The sequence below is a fragment of the Coregonus clupeaformis genome, chromosome 13, assembly GCF_020615455.1.
Source record: "Coregonus clupeaformis isolate EN_2021a chromosome 13, ASM2061545v1, whole genome shotgun sequence".
Lineage (NCBI taxonomy): Eukaryota > Metazoa > Chordata > Actinopteri > Salmoniformes > Salmonidae > Coregonus > Coregonus clupeaformis.
In genome coordinates, this window is record NC_059204.1 from 7,420,651 (window position 1) to 7,434,213 (window position 13,563).

The 13,563-nt window shown below is 49.5% G+C and overlaps 1 non-coding gene across 1 annotated transcript; it reads left to right on the forward strand.

The window, feature by feature from the left end:
* The first annotated feature begins 4 nt into the window (after positions 1–4).
* On the forward strand, positions 5–13,107 carry LOC121579108. Its single transcript, XR_006661649.1, has 4 exons — positions 5–126; positions 12,309–12,455; positions 12,670–12,762; positions 13,007–13,107. It is a non-coding gene; the product is annotated as an uncharacterized LOC121579108 (transcript).
* The last annotated feature ends 456 nt before the right edge of the window (positions 13,108–13,563 follow it).

The window sequence follows — 13,563 nt, forward strand, 5'->3', positions numbered from 1 at the left end:
TTCTACAGGCTGTGAGGAGTCCAGGAAGGGCTGATAATTTCTCCTTCACAGTAGATGAGTCTGTGAGAAACCTGACTGCTTATGTAACAGGAAGCTCCCTTTCCTTCACTCTCACCAGCCCCTCAGGTATTCCAGAGATATTCCACAGATTTTTCATTAATCCTTTTTATTTACATTACATTTACGTAATTTAGCAGACGCTCCTATCCAGAGCGACTAACAGTTAGTGAGTGCATACATTTTCATGTATCCTTTTTATTTAATCTCTCATCACAAAGTCAGGTCTCTGTTGTAAAAGAGGTCTTCTGATCTCAACAGTGTATGACTTTGTGGGTTACAGCGAGCAAAGACGACCATCACCACCAATCATAGTTAACACGTTTTTAAATGTTATTCTGCCACTGCCACACATATACCACAGGTGTTGTAAAAAGAGTGTTGTAACAATCACTCAGAACCACATCAATACATCTTCCTGTTGTTTTTTTTTTACAAACATGCACATTTCATCAACAAGCAATGTCAATTCACAAATACCAATTCATCCCTGTTTCAAAATAGTAAATAGTGAAAATATCAAAACAAACCCCAACAACTCAGTATGACTATGTGTCCAGTGTAGGGGTGTAACGATCCATCTACTACATCGATGTATCGATTTATATTCCTATGATCCAACTACATCGATCTGTGCTCGGCGAGTTGGCCTTTTGGACAACATATATCAATCTAACATCGTTTTAAAATGTAATAAAACGATTGTATCGATACTAGGAAATAACCCATTGGATTTAAGCACGTCAGACTTTATATGGATGTTTTTTCTTAGCATTTTTAATGATAAAGGCTTTAAACATTACTCGATTCAGTCTGCCTATCCGTGACGTCATCGCCCCGCGCCAGCAGAAGCGCAAAGGCGCAAAGACAACAAAACATAGCATGGCGGACGACAGAGGAGAAGCCGACGAGCGAGAAATTATCAAGCCACCATTGCGGTCCTTACAAGAAACAGGAATCTAGGAAACTTCACCTGCACTGTCCAGTATCCAGGTATTTATTTCAGTCACACTGGTTGAATTTTTGGCTAAAAGGTTACTTAATCGATTTCAAGTCAATGAATCGTTTCGGATCGTATCGTTCTAAATGAACCAATATCGTCCTTGAAACGTATCGACAACCACTGAATCGTGGATACAAATCGAATCGTTGTTAAAACGAATCGTTACACCCCTAGTCCAGTGGCAGTATGACTGTGTGTCCAGTGGCAGTATGACTGTGTGTCCAGTGGCAGTATGACTATGTGTCCAGTGGCAGTATGACTGTGTGTCCAGTGGCAGTATGACTGTGTGTCCAGTGGCAGTATGACTGTGTGTCCAGTGGCAGTATGACTGTGTGTCCAGTGGCAGTATGACTGTGTGTCCAGTGGCAGTATGACTATGTGTCCAGTGGCAGTATGACTGTGTGTCCAGTGGCAGTATGACTGTGTGTCCAGTGGCAGTATGACTGTGTGTCCAGTGGCAGTATGACTGTGTGTCCAGTGGCAGTATGACTGTGTGTCCAGTGGCAGCATAACTGTGTGTTTTTTATGCACTCTTTTTTACAATATTAGCTCAGAAAGTGTTTTGCATCATTACATACAGCCGGGAAAAACTATTGGACATCAGAGCGGCGGTAACTCACCAGCATTACGACCAGGAATACGGCTTTCCCGAAGTAGATCCTTTGTTTGCTCTCCCCAGGGCAACTGAACTGATTCCAGCGGCTGACCCAAAACATCGCCGGCGGAGGAGAGGCACTCTGAGCGGCCTGCTGGTTCGACTTAGGAGGTGCGCACACCACCCACCACTTCCGAGTATATTACTCGCTAATGTTCAATCTTTGGTTAACAAGCTCGATGAACTCCGGGCAAGGATTTCTTTCCAGAGAGACATCAAGGCCTGTAACATACTCTGGTTCACGGAAACATGGCTCTCTTGGGATATTCTGTCGGAATCGGTCCAGCCTGAGGGGTTCTCAGTTCATCGCGCAGACAGGAATAAATATCTCTCTGGGAAGCAGAAGGAGGTGTGTGTTTCATGATTAACGACTCATGGTGTAATTGTAGTAACATACAGGAACTCACATCCTTTTGTTCACCCGACCTAGAATACCTCACAATCAAATGCCGACCGTATTATCTCACAAGAGAATTTTATTTGGTTATAGTCACAGCCATGGATATCCCCCCTCAAGCCGATACCACGACGGCCCTCAAAGAACTTCACTGGACCTTACGCAAACTGAAAACCACATATCCTGAGGCTACATTTATTGTAGCCGGGGATTTTAACAAAGCAAATTTGAGGACTAGGCTGCCGAAGTTCTATCAATATTTCGACTGTTGTACTCGCGCTGCCAAAATCCTTGACCATTGCTATTCGAACTTCCGGGATGGTTATAAGGCCCTCCCCCACCCTCCTTTCGGCAAATCTGACTACGACTCCATTTTGCTTCTCCCTTCCTATAGGCAGAAACTCAAACAGGAAGTACCCGTGCTGAGGACTATTCAACGCTGGTCTGACCAATCGGAATCCACGCTTCAAGATTGTTTTGATCACGGGGACTGGGATATGTTCCGGGTAGCTTCTGGAAATAATTTAAACGAATACACTGAAACTGTGAGTGAGTTTATCAGGAAGTGTACAGGTGATGTTGTGCCCACTGTGACTATTAAAACCTTCCCTAACCAGAAACCATGGATAGATGGCAGCATTCGCCTAATCTGAAAGCGCGAACCACCGCATTCAACCATGGCAAGGTGACCGGAATATGACAGAATACAAACAGTGTAGCTACTCACTCCGCAAGGCAATTAAACTGGCAAAACATCAGTATAGAGACAAAGTGGAGTCGCAATTCAACGGCTCAGACACGAGACGTATGTGGCAGGGTCTACAGACAATCACGGACGACAAAAGGAAAACCAGCCACGTCGCCGACACCGAAGTCTTGCTTCCAGGCAAGCTAAACACATTCTTCACCCGCTTTGAGGATAACACAGTGCCACTGACGAGGCCCACAACCAAGGACTGTGGCCTCTCCTTCTCCGTGGCCGACATGAGTAAGACATTTAAGCACGTTAACCCTGGCAAGGCTGCCGGCCCAGACGGCATCCCTAGCCGCGTCCTCAAAGCATGCGCAGACCAGCTGGCTGGTGTGTTTACGGACATATTCAATCTCTCCCTTTCCCAGTCTGCTGTTCCCACATGCTTCAAGATGGCCACCATTGTTCCTGTACCCAAGAAAGCAAAGGTAACTGAACTAAATGACTATCGCCCTGTAGCACTCACCTCTGTCATCATGAAGTGCTTTGAGAGACTAGTCAAGGATCATATCACCTCTACCTTATCTGTCACCCTAGACCCACTCCAATTTGCTTACCACCCCAATAGAACCACAGACGATGCAATCGCCATCACACTGCACACTGCCCTATCCCATCTGGACAAGAGGAATACCTATGTAAGAATGCTGTTCATTGACTATAGCTCAGCATTCAATACCTTAGTACACTCCAAGCTCATCATTAAGCTTGAGGCCCTGGGTCTGAACCCCGCCCTGTGCAACTGGGTCCTGGATTTCCTGACGGGCCGCCCCCAGGTAGTGAAGGTAGGAAACAACATCTCCACTTTGCTGATCCTCAACACTGGGGCCCCACAAGGGTGTGTGCTCAGCCCCCTCCTGTACTCCCTGTTCACCCATGAATGCGTGGCCACGCACGCCTCCAACTCAATCATCAAGTTTGCAGACGACACAACAGTATTAGGCTTGATTACCAACAATGACGAGATCGCCTACAGGGAGGAGGTGAGGACTCTGGGAGTGTGGTGCCAGGAAAATAACCTCTCCCTCAACGTGATCAAGACAAAGGAGATGACTGTGGACTACAGGAAAAAGAAGAGGGCCGTGCACGCCCCCATTCTCATCGACGGGGCTGTAGTGGAGCAGGTTGAGAGCTTCAAGTTCCTTGGTGTCCACATCACCAACAAACTAACATGGTCCAAGCACACCAAGACAGAAGTGAAGAGGGCACGACAAAACCTATTCCCCCTCAGGAGACTGAAAAGATTTGGCATGGGTCCTCAGATCCTCAAAAGGTTCTACAGCTGCACCATCGAGAGCATCCTGACTGGTTGCATTACTGCCTGGTATGGCAACTGCTCGGCCTCCGACCGCAAGGCACTACAGAGGGTAGTGCGTATGGCCCAGTACATCACTGGGGCCAAGCTTCCCTGCCATCCAGGACCTCTATACCAGGCGGTGTCAGAGGAAGGCCCTAAAAATTGTCAAAGACTCCAGCCACCCTAGTCATACTGTTATCTCTGCTACCACATGGCAAGCAGTACCGGACACCAAGTCTAGGTCCAGGAGGCTTCTAAACAGCTTCTACCCCCAAGCCATAAGACTCCTGAACATCTAATCAAATGGCTACCCAGACTATTTGCATTGCCCCCCCTCTTTTACGCTGCTGTTACTCTCTTTTTATTATCTAATTATTTATGCATATTCACTTTAATACCTCTACCTACATGTACATATGACCTTAATTACCTCAACTGACTGGTGCCCCCGCACATTGACTCGGTACCGGTACCCCCTGTATACAGCCTCGCTATTGTTATTTTTACTGCTGCTCTTTAATTATTTGTTACTTTTATTTCTTATTAGTTTTTCATGTAATGTTTTTTTTGTATTTTTTTGTATTCTTTCTTAAAATGTCATTGTTGTGGCAAAGGGTGGCTATTTGAAGAATTACAATTATAATATATATTTTTCATTTGTTTAACACTTGTTTGGTTACTACATGATTTCATATGTGTTATTTCATAGTTTTGATGTCTTCACTATTATTCTACAATGTAAAAATTTTTAAAAAAATTAAGAAAAACCCCTTGAATGAGTAGGTGTGTCCAAACTTTTGACTGGTAGTGTATACGGAGGGTGCGGGGGCAACATAAGATGAACAGCAGAGGGGAGATGGGGAAAGGGCCAATAAACCAGAGGGAAAGTTTGCGGGACTCCACCCGGAGGGGCAGATCCCGGGTGGACAGCCATACAGCGTTTTTTCTGGATTTTTTGTTGTTATTCTGTCTCTCACTGTTCAAATAAACCTACCATTAAAATTGTAGACTGATCATTTCTTTGTCAGTGGGCAAACGTACAAAATCAGCAAGCAGGAGATCAAATACTTTTTTCCCTCACTGTACTTTCTGCCCGAGATGATACCGGGAGCCGGGGTCCGTTGGCGGTCCTCTTGTCTTCAATACCTGGAGGTGGTCTTGAGAAGAGCTGACCGGGCTCTCCTCCAGGTACGACGACAGCGGCGGACAAACATCTGGGCCAAGGGTATGCTGACCTCTTCTCAGAGCGGGGGCTGATAACCCAGGGAACACTCAAAGGGCGAAAGACCCGTGGCCGAGCAGGGAAGGGTGTTGCTGGCGTATTCGACCCACACTAGTTGCTGGCTCCAGGTGCTGGGATTGGCGAAGACCAGGAAGCACAGAGTCGTCTCCAGGTCTTGGTTGGCTCACTCCGACTGGCCGTTGGACAGGGTGGAAACCGGAGGACAGGCTGGCCGACGACCCAATGAGTGTGCAGAACGCCTCCAGAACCGGGACGAAACTGAGGACCCCGGTCTGAGACCATGTCCACTGGGAGTCCATGGATCCGGGAAGACGTGCTGCACCATGAGCTTGGCTGTCTCTTTGGCGGAGGGCAGCTTGGGGGAGAGGAATGAAGTGGGCGGCTTTGGAAAACCGGTCCACAACTGTCAGGATGGTGGTGTTGCCATCAGACGGGAAAGACCCGTGACAAAGTCCAGAGATATGTGAGACCAGGGATGGTGAGGAACAGGCAGAGGTTGGAGGAGACCAGCCGGAGCTTGCCGAAGAGTCTTGTTCTGCGCACAGATCATGCAGGCGGTGACAAACGCAGAGACAATAGGAACCATGGTAAGCCACCAAAAGCGTTGTCGCAGAAAGGCCAGGGTCCGATGGGAGCCCGGGTGGCAGGCAAGCCCGGAGGAGTGGGCCCACCCAGGACTGAGGAGCGGACAAGCGTCAGGAACAAACATCCTGTTATCTGGGGCCCCCGGGTTCTGCTGAGAACGCTGCGCCTCCCGGACCTGCTTACATATTTCCCAACTGAGTGGCGTCGCCAAGCATGAGGTGGGAAGGATGGTCTCGATTCGGGGGTGTAGCCACGGGGCTATAGCGCCGTGACAGCGCTTCTGGCTTGACATTCTTGGATCTTGGTCCAAATGAGAGGGAAAAGTGGAACCTGGTGAAAAGCAGGGCCCACCTAGCTTGCCTGGAATTGAGACGCTTGGTGGTGCGGAGGTATTCCAAGTTCTTGTGGTCTGTCCACACAATGAACGGATGTTCTGCCCCCTCCAGCCAGTGCCTCCACTCCTCCAACGCCATCTTCACCGCGAGAAGCTCACAATTCCCCACATCGTAATTCCTCTCTGTGGGGTTGAGGCGATGGGAGGAGAAGGCGCAGGGATGTAACTTGAGGTCCAGGGCCAAACGCTGGGACAGGACCGCCCCCACTCCGACATTAGAAGCATCGGCCTCCACCACGAACTGGCGAGACGAGTCAGGATGAACCAAGATGGGAGCAGTGGTGAAACGGTGTTTGAGGTCCCGGAACGCCGGTCAGCAGCTGGGGACCATGTGAACAGAACCGTGGGAGAGGTGAGTGCAGACAGGGGGGAAGCCAGGGTTCTGTAACCCCGGATAAAGTGGAGATAAAAGTCGGCGAATCCCAGGAAACGTTGCATCTGCACTCTGGACGTAGGCTGGGGCCAATCCACCACCGCTCTCACCTTCCCGGGATCCATCTGTACAGTCCCTGCAGTGATGATGTAGCCCAGGAAGGGGATGGTGGAGCGATGGAATTCACATATCTCCGCTTTCACAAAAAGCTGGTTCTCCAGGAGGCGTTGGAGGACCTGTCGGACGTGGAGCACGTGTTCTTGTAGCTCAATTGGTAGAGCATGGCGCTTGTAACGCCAGGGTAGTGGGTTCGATCCCCGGGACCACCCATACGTAAAAATGTATGCACACATGACTGTAAGTCACTTTGGATAAAAGCGTCTGCTAAATGGCATATTATTATTATTATTATTATTATTATTCTTGGGTGGAGTGGGAGAAGACGAGGATGTCGTCGAGGTAGACGAAGACGTACCGGTTCAACATGTCGCAGAGAACATTATTAACCAGGGCCTGGAACACATCTGGAGCATTGGTAAAGCCAAATGGCATGACCAGATACTGTAGTGACCGCTGGCCGTGTTGAAGGCAGTCTTCCACTCGACCCCCTCCCATATCCGCACCAGGTGGTAGGCGTTCCGTAGGTCCAGCTTGGAGAACACGTTGGCCCCTGGAGCAGCTCGAAGGCCGAGGAGATGAGTGGTAGCGGGTAGCGGTTCTTCACCGTGATGTTGTTGAGTCCCCGGTAGTCGATGCACGGGTGCAGGGTTTTGTCCTTCTTCTCCACAAAGAAGAACCCTGCGCCAGCGGGGGAGGCAGAAGGACGGATTAACCCGGCAGCTAGGGAGTCCTCAATGTAGGACTCCATAGCCTTGGTCTCCGGACCCGACAGCGAGTACAGTCGTCCCCGGGGCGGAGTGGTGTAGTCATAGGGTCGGTGCTGCGGAAGCAAAGTGGCCCGGGCCTTACTGAACACCTCCCGGAGGTCCTGGTACTTCGCGGGAAACCAGAGAGGTCCGAGGCAACTTCAGAGCCCCCAGGAAGACGTCCCAGGGGCAGGCTGCGCTGACTTCAGGCAATGAGCATGGCAGAACGGGCTCCAGCCCATGATGGTACCAGTAGACCAGTCAATAAAGGGATTGTGTCGCTGGAGCCAAGAGAAACCAAATACCACGGGAACCTGAGGAGACTTAATTAGCAGGAATTGGATCGTCTCGCTGTAGTTCCCTGATACTTTTAGGTTGATGGGGGTGGTATTGTGGGTGACCCGGCCTGTAGAGCGCCCATCCAGCGCTCTAACGTCCATGGGAATGGAGAGGGGCTGAGTGGGGATGCGTCCATAAAGCTCTCATCGGCCCCAGAGTCAATTAATACCTGGAGAGATTTCGACAGGTTCCCCCACAGCAAGATGGCATGAAAGGGGATGCGAGTAAGGGGAGAGGAAAAGTTCTCCATATGGCCCACCAGAGTACTCGCTCCTACCGGTGAGCCTGGTCTTTTAGTGGACAGGTGGACACAAAATGACCAGTAGTCCCGCCATACAGGCAACTCTTCGTGTGAAGCCTGTATTGCCGTTCAGCTGAAGACAGCCTATCTCTGCCTAGTTGCATCGGCTCGAGAAGAGGTGAATCGGCAGACTTCGGAGACTCTCGGAGGAACTATGGTAGCCTCGGGTTCTCTCAGCAACGGAGCCGTCGGGGACTTCCAGGATGTCTCGGAGGCGAGGTGGAATCCTTGGGCGGGCGAGTGGAATCGGACTTCCTCTCCTTCCTTCATTCCCGTAGTCACCCATCGATCCGAATGGTTAAGGTGATAAGCGAGTCGAGATCCGTCGGTAGTTCTGGGCTGCAAGCTCATCCTTTACTTCCTCCGATACTCCGTGCAGGAACGTGTCGAATAGCGCTCCGGGTTCCAGGCACACTCAGCCCAACGTGCGGAAATCCACTATATAGTCTGCCACACTGCGGGATTCTTGCCGAAGCTGGAGTAACTTCCAGGCAGCCTCACTCTCGGACAATGGAGCATCGAAAACCTTCTTTACCTCCTGCATGAACTCCTCCAGACTGAAGCATACGGCCGACTGTTGTTCCCAGACTGCCGTAGCCCAGGCGAAAGCCCTCCCGGACATCAGCGTGATGAGGTACGCTATCTTAGAGAGGTCCAAGGGGAAGGAGGAGGGCTGCAGCTCGATGATGAGAGAACACTGAACGAGAAATGCATGACAGGTTCCCGACTCTCCAACGAAGCGTTCTGGGGGAGGTAAGCCGGGTTCTCAGGAAACCGGGGTGGCCGGGGAGGCCAGGCTGTTAACAGCTGGGTTACTGAGGGGCTGGGAGGTTAACGTCGTGGTAGGCTGCCTAACAGACAATCCGCGGTATTGCTCCAGCAATGTGTTAAACGCTCGGTCATGGCGTTCGGCCAAGGTCTGGAACCCTTCCATGAGACCACGAAGCAACTCCTTGTGCCTTCCAATGGTGGCTCCTTGGGAGGAGATTGCGTTGCGGAGCTGGTCCGAGTCTGCTGGGTCAGTCATGGCCAGTTTGTACTACACGTTTCAGGAGAAGACCCAGATGCAGACAGTGTCGAAGTAACAAAAGTTTATTACAAAAACAGGGGGCAGGCAAACAACGGGTCAAGGGCAGACAGAGGTCAATAATCCAGGGTGGTGTGACAAGGTACAGAACGGCAGGCAGGCTCAGGGTCAGGGCAGGCAGAATGGTCAAAAATTTGAAAACTAAAAAACAGGAACTTGAGAAAGACAGGAGCAAGGGGGAAACCGCTGGTAGGCTTGACAAAACAAAACAAACTGGCAACAGACAGACAGAGAACACAGGTGTAAATACACTGGGGAAGATGGGCGACACATGGAGGGGGGTGGAGACAATCACAAAGACAGGTGAAACAGATCAGGGTGTGACAGAAACTTTTCATAGCCAACGACCAACCCTAGGCACTCCTTTTCTATTCAGTCAAAGAACGGGCCTCATAAGCCACAGGCTTCCACATCCCTTGACACTGCTGAAGCAGCACTGCTCCAATGCCATCTTTGGAGGCGTCAGTGGACACCTTAGTAGGCCAGTCAGGTTGAAACAAGTTAGCACTGGCTCTTCAGACAAAATTCTATTCCATGTTCTCTGTTCCATGAGAACTCTGTCTCGTACTGAAGGAGTGTTTTAGCTGACAGGTTTGGTACAAACTTCCCCAAATAATTGACCATACCCAAAACACGCTGAATGCCTTTCCTATCAGTGGGATTTTCCATCTCCCCTCACTGCTTTGACCTTGGCATGATCAGGCTGCACATCCTCCGAGGACAGCTTATCCCCCAGAAATGTGATTTCCTTCACACAGAACTGACATTTAGCTCGATTTAGCTTCAAACAATGCTTCTGAACCCTCTGCAGAGTCTTTTCCAGCTGCTCATTGTGTTCCTGAATAGTGGACCCCAGACCACAAAATCATCCACATACATTCTTAACTCCCTCTAACTCCCTCTAACCCCCTCTAACCCCCTCTAACTCCCTCTAACTCCCTCTAACTCCCTCCTAACCCCTCTAACCCCCCTCTAACCCCCCTCTAACTCCCTCTAACCCCCTCTAACCCCCCTCTAACCCCCTCTAACTCCCTCTAACCCCCTCTAACTCCCTCTAACCCCCTCTAACCCCCTCTAACTCCCCTCTAACCCCCTCTAACCCCCTCTAACTCCCCTCCTAACTCCCTCCCTAACCCCCTCTAACTCCCGCCTCTAACCTCTAACCCCCTCTAACTCCCTCTAACTCCCTCCTAACCCCCTCTAACTCCCTCTAACCCCCTCTAACCCCCCTCTAACCCCCTCTAACTCCCCTCTAACCCCTCTAACCCCCTCTAACCCCCTCTAACTCCCTCTAACCCCCTCTAACTCCCTCCTAACCCCCTCTAACTCCCTCCTAACCCCCTCTAACCCCCTCTAACCCCCCTAACTCCCCTCTAACTCCCTCTAACCCCCTCTAACCCCCTCTAACCCCCTTCTAACTCCCTCTAACCCCCTCTAACCCCCTCTAACTCCCCTCTAACCCCCCTAACCCCCTCTAACTCCCTCTAACCCCCTCTAACCCCCTCTAACCCCCCTCTAACTCCCTCTAACCCCCCTCTAACCCCCTCTAACTCCCCTCTAACTCCCTCTAACCCCCTCTAACTCCCTCTAACCCCCCTCTAACCCCCTCTAACTCCTTCTAACCCCCTCTAACCCCCTCTAACCCCCTCTAACTCCCTCTAACCCCTTCTAACCCCCCTCTAACCCCCTCTAACTCCCTCTAACCCCCTCTAACCCCCTCTAACCCCCTCTAACCCCTCAATGACACTTTTCATGGCCTTGTGAAAGAGCTCAGGGGCAGAACTAATGCCAAAAGGTACCTCTTAAAGGAATATCTTCCAAAGGGAGTATTGACTGTACACCGTTTGGTGCTGGCTGCATCCAACCTCACTTGCCATAATCCATTTGAAGCATCCAATTTGGAGAAATAGTGTGCGCCAGCCATTTCACACACTATCTCCTCACTCTTAGGAATCTGAAAATGCCCCCTTTTTTCCTCCTCCATAGCGGTGTTTGCTGGTGTGGAGCTAAAGGTTTTAATATGCAATTGTGCCAGCTCATTCGCCTGACATATTTTTACTGCAATGTCCAAATGTAACTCACTTTCCTGCAGCAATCTTTCTCTAACTCTGGAGTTATTTATACCAAACACAATCTGATCTTGAAGCATAGATGAGGTTAGAGCTACAAAATTACATGTCAAACTTTTCACCTTGCTGTTGTATATGACAGCGAAACACATAACATTCATATGTCTCGTTCTTCTTTGGTGAACAATATGCATCAAACTGATCCAGTACCTCCACCAACTCGTCTTTACCCTCCTCATTTGCAAATGTGAAGGTATTGAATATATCGATTGCCTGTGGTCCCGCTACAGTAAGAAAGAGAGCAACCTTACATTCATCCGGTTCCTTTGTAACTCCAATGGCAGACATATACAGCAAAAAAAAACGCTGCCTAAATGTTTTTCCAATTCGCGTCCACATTCCCATCCAGGCTCAAAGCCTCTGGTGGCTTGATAACATCCATTGCACTTCCATAAACTCCAACATTCACAGAAAAAACACGATTTCCTGGTATGACTTTGTGGGTTACAGCGAGCAAAGACGACCATCACCACCAATCATAGTTAACACGTTTTTAATGTTATTCTGCCACTGCCACACATATACCACAGGTGTTGTAACAATCCCTCAGAACCACATCAATTCAAATAGGACTTCCTGGATATATATAAACCAGGTCTCTCCAACCCTGTTCCTGGAGAGACACCCTCCTGTAGGTTTTTACTCCAACCCCAGTTGTAACAAACCTGATTCAGCCTATCAACCAGCTACTCAGGTGCGCTAGATCAGGGTTTCCCGAACTCTGTCCTGGAGTTTGGCCGGTGTAGGCCGTCATTGTAAATAAGAATTTGTTCATAACTGACTTGTCTAGTAAAATAAATTAAAAAATAAAATAAAGATGTCTTCCCACAGGTTTGTCCCAGAGTAGTGCGGAGGTAAATGGGTCTCTGGGAACGATTCGAACCGTGGGGAACTTCCTCACGCTGAGGCTGGACAGCCAAGTGGGATTATGGAAAATCAGTGTGAAATCAACTGCGCCCTACTCTCTGAAGGTCGTAGGTGAGTGCGACGACATTGCCTTTTCTGGAGGGTATATTACATAGAAATTAAGCATGTTAGCAATCATTTGTAATAGCGTGTTAACGTGGTGTTTCGGTTGCTTGGCAGGTTAAGTGTGTGGGTAACACATTGTTACAGAGTACTTACAACTGTTTGCGGTTTACACAATTTCAGAGATTATGCTAATAAACACAAGTGTGATGACTCTTTCCAGGTCAGAGCGCCATCGACTTCCTGTTTGACTTTGTGGAGGTGTCCCAGGGTCCTCATCCAGGCTTCGCTGTTTTACAGTCCCGTCCTCAAGCTGGTGAGACAGGATTTAAATAAACAGTTTGAGCACAGTGATACAGGGTGGATATTTACAGGGGGCACCAAAATGCTGTCTATGTCTGTCAGTTCCTCCATCGTGGTTCCTAACACTGACATTGATTTAACATTCGTAACTTTTTTTTGGTTCTTTACTGACAGTTTTCTAGCCCAGCATTTAAGTATAATGTGATTTGCTACTTATACATTGGCTGCCTCCTAACCTCCACATTTCTCCGCCACAGGTGGCAACGCCACCCTGCTGGTGTCGGTGACGGGGAGTGACTCTGTGAGGCTGAGGGAGGTGGCCCTGGTCGAGGCTGAGGGGTCAGGGGAGGTCAATGGAACCTTGAATCAGTCGGAAGCGGGGACTTCCTGGTTACCATGGACAGAATCCCAGCGGGGAGTTTGTTGTGCGTCTGAGAGGAGAGAACAGTGCCACCACCAGGGCATCACCAGACAGCTTCCAGAGACAATCCTCCACCCGCCTCAGAGCCTCCACTGTTATGGTGACGGTGAGTGCCAAGGTCAAAGGTGAAGAATCAGAGTTGTTGAAGTTGCTCCTAAGACACTGGGTCTGGTAATTTTCTAATTTTACCCTGTGATGGTTAGTGTTTGGGAGGTATCCTGGGGAAACTTGTAGCCTACCAATCTTGAGTAGTGAGTACACAGAGCTCCATATTCAGATAAATGAATGACTACAGTAGGCAGAACATTCTGTTGTGTTCTGTCTGGTTTCAGGCTGAGGCAGAACGTTTTGTTGTGTTCTGTCTGCTTTTCAGGCTGAGGCAGAACATTCTGT